The sequence below is a fragment of the Macadamia integrifolia genome, chromosome 8, assembly GCF_013358625.1.
Source record: "Macadamia integrifolia cultivar HAES 741 chromosome 8, SCU_Mint_v3, whole genome shotgun sequence".
NCBI classification, from domain to species: Eukaryota; Viridiplantae; Streptophyta; class Magnoliopsida; order Proteales; family Proteaceae; genus Macadamia; species Macadamia integrifolia.
The window spans coordinates 20,715,170-20,724,343 of record NC_056564.1 but is presented as its reverse complement, the minus strand read 5'-3'; positions in this window follow the sequence as shown (position 1 = coordinate 20,724,343).

The following is a 9,174-nucleotide window of genomic DNA, read 5'->3' as shown; positions in this document are numbered from 1 at the left end:
CCAGAGAACAGAGACTTTAAATCACCAAAATCTGGGACTGAAACAAGGATAAATAGTGACCAATATCATGTACAAAAAATCAGAGGAGTCGATTGAATTTCTGGGCAGAATAACACAATCGGCCAGAACTGGAGAAAATTTCAGATCAGTCAAATCCCAGGTCTGATGATCCTCAAACTAGGATCGATCCTTCCTCTAACCTGATCTAATAGTCGACCAAAAGTTGAGCCTCATCATATGGCTAATTCCTCTTATCAGTGAGAGGTCGGTTGGGAGAAATCTGGGTTTCTAAAACCAGAATTATAAAATGATCAGATTACTTACCTGAAATGACTGAAGAAGAACAGCAATAAAAGAAAACTAGAAGATAAAAGGATCCACTCGGGCTTCTCACTGCAGAGTGTCGACCAGATCATACACCAGCCCCACCGTTCTTGATCAAACACAAGAAGCATCTCAGCAAAGACATCGCAACAGCAGCAGCAGAGTTTTTTTTGTTCTTAAAATCATCTGGCTTAATGGGAGCCCTCTCCTTTATTTATAATAATGATGGCAGGGTGATTACAATTTAGTAACTCAAAGTTACTAAAAAACTAAAATAAAGATTACTAACATCTTGTTACTAAATCTGGAAAAGTAAACTAAGAAATAAAACGACTGGAATTAGAAACTAACTTATGACTGAAAATTAGAGACTAACTAGGTATTGAAATTAGAAACTAAATATCTCCATCTAAAAAGGAAACTAATGAAAAATGAAACAAATCGGTGAATCCCGTATGCAACATTAGAATCTCTAGTTTAGGCCCATAAAAGTGGCCTATTACACTCAAAACACATAGGATCAAAGGCCCAACATGTATGGAACCCAACCCTAGGCTTATTCCTAATAAAACAAGTCTTTTTTTGTTATTAATCTGCATCACCTACCCTCTTACTCTTCTCCCATTTCTGGTGTTCTGTAAAGAAGGTTGCTAGAATTTTTAGATATTCTCAGATTCTGGGATGTGTGCTCAGCTTGTCAATGGTATTTATATGGTTTGCATCATGGATGGGATTCTTGTGCAGCTGAGTTACCCTGCAATTTCCTGGAAACCCATCAGTTTTATTTTCAATATTTGCGTTGGGGTTTGGGGGGGGGGGTGGAGCGGAAGTTTTGTAGGATCATACTAGATATCAGATGCTTTTCTGTGCCCATTTTAGCATGGGCCGTAGCCAGAGGCATTAGAAAAGAAGTTAAGATGAAGGAGAACTGCACACTCCTAGTAGAGTTCATGAGGCAGCGGTTGATGAGGCAGTTTTATAGGCATATTAAGAGTTTACGGGAAAATAAGTAGTTGGACAGTAGGGAACTTTTTCAGCAAGTGTTGAATATATTGCATCAGGCTTGTAACTGTTGGAATTTGGGAAATTATGGTTCTCAAAGGAAAATTTTTTAGGGCAGTTAAAAGACCAGCAATGATGTGTGGAGCTTAAAGTTGGGTGGTGACAACGCAACAGATGAACAAAATTTGTGTAGCAGAGATGGGGATGTTGATTTGGAAGAGTGGTAAAACTATGTAAGATAGAACACTGAATGAGCATATTGTAGGTAATTTATTAGTAGTTTTGACCTATGATGAAGGTAAAAAAAATTCGTTTGAGGTGGCATGTACAGGTGCAATGAAGATCTCTGAAAGTACAAGAACGGAGTAGTGACATGATTCTGAGTGGAGGAACTGAAAAAGCAGAGGGCAGTCTAAAATGATTTTGGAAGAAGTGAGAAAAGACAAGCATGGATTAGATATGAATGCAAAACAGGATCCATGTACCCGAACCATTTATTTGGGTTAAGGCTTGGTTGATTTGATTCGATTAGATGGTTTTATGATCCTGGTAGTAGTTGAAAGCAATCTGTTTGTAAATGCAGAGATCCTGTAAAGCACAGTTTCCTGTGGGTGTGTTTGCAGTTGTGTGCTCAAACATGTATTTTTTGTTGTGTGTTGATATACGTTGTTGTAGCCCTTAACAATTCAAGCTTTTGGGATAGCAACAGTACTCATATTCATCCTGGAAGTAGTGGTTCACACATCCTTGGTTCTATATAAAATTTCAGTTACTGGATGATGCTAGGCAGTGCACTAATGGCACCTGTTCTTCATTTCATTGATTGATCTAGATCATGGCTAAGATCTTCGAGTGCGCTAGTAAGGAGTGATATGGTTTAGATTGGAGGAACTAAAAGAGAAAGGGGTTTGGCCTAAAATGATTTTGAGAGTAGCAAGAAAAAGATATACATGACATAGATTTGACACTATGGTTTTGAATGGCAAAACAGGATGCATATGGTTTACCTCATCTAGTTGGGATAAGGTTTAGTTAAGATGGGTTCAAAATCATTGCATTACCAATACCACATTGCAGAAAAATCATCTGATGGCTTTTTAATAATTGGACTTACCTACCCACTGTATTCACACAAATACTCTGGGATTCCCCCCCCCCCTTCGTTTGAATTGATCTGGTGATGTAACTAGTTCATTCACAGTTAACCACAGGTGATGAATTGTTGACGGTTCAAGGACTCAGAATGGCATGACCAAGTCTGCCTAAGCTATTTGAAATTGAGCGGGAGATCCTTATAGAAATGAGAAACAAGATGGTATTCAGAATGAGTCCATTATAAGGTAATGTCAAAAAAAAAATATATTTGTTATGCAGGACCCATCCAGGTTCCAACTTCAAGTGTTACATTGATTTAGATTTTGGCAGAACATACATAGATTATTCTGTCTAAGCGTGCAAGTGCAATCACTGGGGATTGTGTTTCAGTTTTGGGTATTCTGGTAGTCATCTGAATTTCAGATGAGCCATGCCCAAGGTTGAACTTATTTGATGATTCTACTCATATTTTCAATGGTAGCTATACACATATTTGTGCAAAAAGCAGATCACTAGATGTCAATCCTACCCTGTTGGGTATGGCTTTGGGACATGCATAATGATGAGCTGGCCTAAATCAATGGAACATAATTACCTGTACAAATCTGTCAACCTTTATTCTTCTCATGAGGCTGGAGGGGAGATCAAAATAACAGAAAAGAATTCGAAGGGATATTGGGCAGTAATGTAAGAACGCAACGACAGCTACGTCATCTGAGCCGTTATGAATTTGAGCAGCGAATTTGAATTCGTTTACTTGCTTTTATGGAATCTTCAGCTTTATGCTAGTCTGTTTGAAATACATAAACTATTATGTGCATATGTAATTTCATTTCCATCTTTCTTCTCTCTTTGGCCTTCGTATTTTCTGATGGCAGCGATGTTACTCATCCCTGTTGCTGTTTGAGCTGTGAATAACAATTGCGGTGGTGGACAAGAACAGAGCTCAAGCTTGCTGCTCAGGGGTGGGAGTGATTTTGCAATAGACACAGTGGCCTTATTGAACAAGTGGAGAGTGGTGGCACCAAGGGTCCAGGGTAGTCTGTGACATAGCCAATGCTATCCTTGCTGATTGTGTGAGCCTCATGAGCCTTCCATTTCCTCACTGGGTTTGCAATGCCAAGTATCCTGTGTGCCTTGTTTGTACGGTGTTGGTGAGGTTAGCAAATCTTTAACATCAGGCTGTCGACTTCCCTGATCAGGATGTGTGTCTGGGAAGCCAGTTTGGATTTGGGATAATGTGATAAATTTCATGTGCCATGGTTTTAGGAAATGGAATTGGTCTCAGCCAATTAGACTGTTTCGACTAATCTGATTCAGGTTCTTAAATGATGGCTTCTTTGCTCATCTGGGGTGTTGTTGCTTTTATAGTTTTGAGATTGTCTAACACTAGTTTCTTTCAATGGCTTGACATAGATGGAGTTTTCTTGGAGCCACATCATCATTGTACTTGGATGGGTGGTCTGAAACAGTAAACCCTTCATTATAAGTGAATGAAAACTTTCGGAGTAATCTTCTTCGGCTAGTAATGGGCTGCGACAATTAAATCCCAGCTTGCATGAACAATTGACAAGTTTTGAAAGTATTCTTCAGGCATAAATATTAAAGAGGGAACCAAACATTTTCCATGGAACAGTTCTCAAGACTTGAGATGTGATGCTATGCTTCTAACAATGGGAAAAGATTATCACCTCTTCCATTACTCATGTCTGGCAAAACTGTGATGCTGCATAAAATTCCTTCAATTCTGCTTCGATTGATGAGCGACATAAACTTGCATCAACCACCCCACATCACCTTGTACTGTAGGTTCCCAAGTTTTCATGTCGGTTCCATTTTTAATTTGGTTATGTTCACTAGTTTGTTCCAACTTCCAGCTATGCCATAAAGAATAGGCAAGGAAAGTACCTCTTAAGAAAACTCAAATGTTCTCTTTTGCAGACTAGGAGTTTGAAGACTACAGTTGGACCGAGTTCCAAAGGCCATGGTGATCCGTTCACCATTCTGGGCCACTCGGGTTGCGCGGGTCTTGACCCTTCCATCCACTCGGTGATGTTCACCACTGGGTGAAGGAAAACTTCTTCCATATCATTTTGATAGGTCTTTAATTGAAGCAGCCCTTAATTTTCAGTTTCCCCAATAGAAGCATTATTGTAATATTGGTCTTATTTTTCCCAAGCTTCGCTTATTTTGGTTCCAAAAAAAATATGCATTTGGGAAATATTTTGTCTTGACCACCTATACCTGCATTGTCTCTGGACGAGTAAGAATCCTCTAGCCGAATCCCAACAAAGAGGCTTTGTCATGATCTGCGCTTTCCAAACTTTAAACCCCTTTTCAGTTTTGGCATTCAAACGGCATCCCATACAAGAAAGCAGATAAGGTTCACGTATGAGTATACGAGAACGGTCTTGGTCTGTTGATATAGAATCAATTTTCTCTCACTTCATTTAATAGATTCTATATCAACGGATCAAGAGTGTACGAGAATATTCTCGTATGTGAACCTTATCCGTTCACCCCATACAAGAGGATTTAGTCACCTCTTGTCCTTGGATAATGTTAGGGAGGTTTAACCAATTATATTCTTAAACAGACCATAGCAATTTTTTCTTGAATTTTCATATTTTTTATGTCTTCAGAAAACTAGACCTTTTATCATATATATATTAGGAAAAAAAAAAAAAAAAACAAAAACAAAAAACAAAAAACAAAAAACAAAACAAAACAAAAAATTGTTACAAATACTCCACAAAATAGGACGTCATATATGAATCTAGTTGGTGTAGACGTCTATTTTCTTCAGCCAAAGGTTTTCCTTATTTATTTATTTATTTAGTTTTAAGTGGGAGGAGATGTGGCACTTCAAATATGACTTGCCACTTTTGCAATGAATGGTCCATAGCTTACAACTTTTGAAAAATAAAGAGTTCCACTTATTATGCATTCAATACCAAGGAGGTGAAGCTCCTGCAACTTTTCAAGACGCATATGGGCTGCTAGCCGATTAGGACTTAAAACCTCAGTTTTCCGTGCACCATCTTTCCAGCAACTTATTCAGTATTTGTTTAATTCTGACTTTATACCTACACAAGACCTTGAGTATTTCTTTACCATTTTTATTATTCTATGTTAATATATCTGGACCCATAGGAATTGTGCATCATATTTAGAAAGGATAAACCAAACCCCCACCAAATCCTAGCCCCGGCACTAAAATGGATCAATAGTAACATTAGATATTGTCCAAACCAGTCCGAAAATCTAACTCGTAAACCCTTACAAAATTACAACATTTTCCCACAACCTCTTACTTCTTGTAAATAATGCTTGCCCATGTATCCAATAATGGTATGTGTAGTAATCACAGACACTTAAAAGCATTACAGGTTGGCTGTCTGTGGATATATTAGATAAGGGGGAAAGGCATGTACTAATAACCGATTATTTAATGACAGGAAACCATATTGAAGAAAGCGTCAGGGCTCTTCTGCTTGGAGCAAAGCACGCACAGAGGAGGGGATGAGTACTAAGGAAATTTGGACTAATTCAGAGGTGATCCGAAATCTTTCTTTTGATCTAGACAATTTCTTTTGACCATTAAGTGTGGCACCATTATTTTTGTCTGTATATAAATCCATGCAGAATACTCTATGTAGATTTGAACCGGTATTGGATCATATAATCCATTTTGTATCTATAGCTAGGGAAACAATAGCCAGCAGCACCTCAACTGTTGCTAATCTAAGATCTAACTGTATTAAATTAATACCATAATTTAATTTTCTGTTCTTGAACCAAAAAAAAAAAAAAAAAAAAAAACAAGGGGGTGGAGTTGGAGAGGTAGGTACTTAATTTAGCACTCCCCTTGTATAGTTGTATGCTCCTGGGAGACATTGTACATCTTAAGAATGATAAAATGCATTTGGTGAACCTCATTAGTTTTGACTTCCTTTCACTTATGATTTTTAATTTAATGTTACCTCCCTTTTAATATATATATATATATATATATATCAAGTCAACTAACTAGTAACTACAAAGTCCAAAGTAGATGATCACAAGTTAGCTTTGTATGTAGTTCATGTATTGAAGGGGTGTATGTATATAACCAATAACATACTACAAAAATGTAGTTATTAGTAAGCATAGAGTTTTTTTCTAGGTTTAAACCGTGGAAAATGGGATATTCCTTTAAAATAATTATTAAAGACTCTTGCATTATCCAAATAAAAATATAAAAAACTTGAAAAGAAAAAAAAGAGAGTGGGCATAACAGTTTTTTTTCCCTATTTTTTTGAACTCTTGTGATCTCAGATATTCCCATCATCATATGCAGCAAGTATTGACTATTATTCCTATTGAGTTTCCATTCTTGTTTTCTAAGAGGGGAAAAAAAAAAGTCTGGGATTTGGAAATATGTCAATGCCTGACAATCTGGAGGTTGGCGGAAAAAAACAAAAATGTCTACTTATGAAAAGGACTATTAAGTTCAACTTTGATACATCGGTTGCAAGTAAACTTGAATATTCTAAGTTTAACTCTCACTAAGTACACCTTAGGTCATTCACATGGGGTGTTTAATGCTCTTCACTGCTTTCAGTGAAAGTTGAATCATTCCAATTTAACCCCGGTATGACCCGGTCCATGCGGTTGTGGGGTCAGTATAGGGCCTATAGGCCCGCGGAACTAGTCAGGCCGAAGGCTTGAATACCGTTAGCAAAAAAAAAAAAAAGGGTATAACCTCATTTCAGAGTTAATTAACTACATAATATTGGTATTGCCTTTTTTTTTTTTTTTTTCTTTTCCATATATCATAGATTGTTTGATGTTGTTGTTTTTACTATTATTATCATGGGAGAGGATTCCTTAAAGGGCAATGTGGCCCCTATACTAGTGCGTTGGTTAATTCGAGCAAAAGCATCAAGAGGGGCGGGATTTTTACTTTTCATGAGGGTGAATTGATCATTTCTCCTTGCTTTGTGTTTAGGCGAGGGGTCATGCTGCCTTTTAGGCTTCTTTTTTCTTAATTATTATTATTTTAAAATTTCTCATGTTCCTAGATAAGGCAAACAAAGTGATTGACTATGAGGTTAAGATCTCTCAATCAGGGGTTTGGTTATCTTCCTTCAATTGTCATTTGAATTTTTCCCATAATATAATAATATGCTGATAGTAGACAACCATATATTTCATATTTTAATTGTAAATTTCATCCGTTTCAGTCAATTTCGATCAAAACTTCCAAAACTTCGCTGAAAAATCCTGAAATTTTGTATAGTGTATAGCTATTTAAAAAATGGGAAAATGTTGGGTATGCCGCCGATATCAAGTATACTAGCACCCATTGTGTCTATCTCTCTCTTCCCTTTTTTCTGAAATGACCCTCATATCCTTCCTGAATGATACTCCATCATGTGTTCCTATTGATGCTATCCGCTAGCATACTTGATATCGGCGGCATACCTATCCCTCTCCCTTAAAAAATATTTGTAAGTGAGAAGACTCAAACCAACCCTTTTATATATTAATATCTCAATTACTCGGAGAAAGAGACTTTTTTTAATATGAAAAATTCATTTTTTTTTATAAACAAAATATATGACTTTTAACGAAATATATATACAATACATATACATAAAAATATACATATATGTATGTATGTCTATCCACCGGAAAAATTAGACCGAAATTTCCCAATTAGATGTTTGATTTATCTGAAAGGCTGTTGACGCTAAACTTAAAATTTTGAGAGAGAGAGAGAGAGAAATCATATATATATTTTTTTGGTTTGTGGGGGGGAGAATTCATCTTAAAATTTTATTGTTGATTGATCTAATCAGTTTTCATGAGGGAGTACTTATGGGTATTTCAATTATGACACCTATATCTAGACTATGCATTTAAATGAATATTGAAACACTTAAATACTTCTTTTTGCCATGCAATATGATCGGATGAACTAGCTATCACATCCACATGAACCTAATCACCTTTGTTCTCCTTGGGTGCGGCAATATACAGTAAACTTGGGAGATCACATTCATGAATTTATCATTTTTTATTTTTTAATTTAGAATTTAAAGATACATTTGTAAAAGCAAGGTCACATTGTGCCTAATTATTACCAATTAGATTAAGTAATTATGGTAATAAAGATTGATTTGATTCAGACTAAAGTAACTAAAAGAGTTGGGGGCAAGTTTAAAATGATCTTAGGAGAAGTAGTGTGGAAAGAAATACATAATTTAGGCCTCGACTCAAGTATGACCTTGAATAGAGATATTAAAAGGGAAAGGATCCATGTAGCCGACTCCAATTAAAAGGAATATTGCCTAGTTTATTTATTTTTTTATTTTTTTTATTTCTAATATCTTGTTTTTGCTTGGATCCATTTAACCGACCCCATTTAATTAAGGAAAAAAATGAATTTATTGTTGTTGTTATTGTTGTTTTGGTGATAAAGATCATGTACAAATTGGAATGACATTTCCATATTTTTCCAATCCACATCCATCACACATTTATCTGAAATATCTGACTTTTTATTGACAAAATTATTTTGATTGGTTTTACAAGGATCTTTTGATATGAAGTGGATGAAATCAAATGGTAGTATAGATGCTCTTCATAGATGTTTATGATGGTCCAACACACATGGGCATTACATAACAAACATAAATTCACATGACAATTCAATTTAGCTTTACCCCAACTAAATAGTGTCCATTAGGTAGATCATTTTTTCTCAAA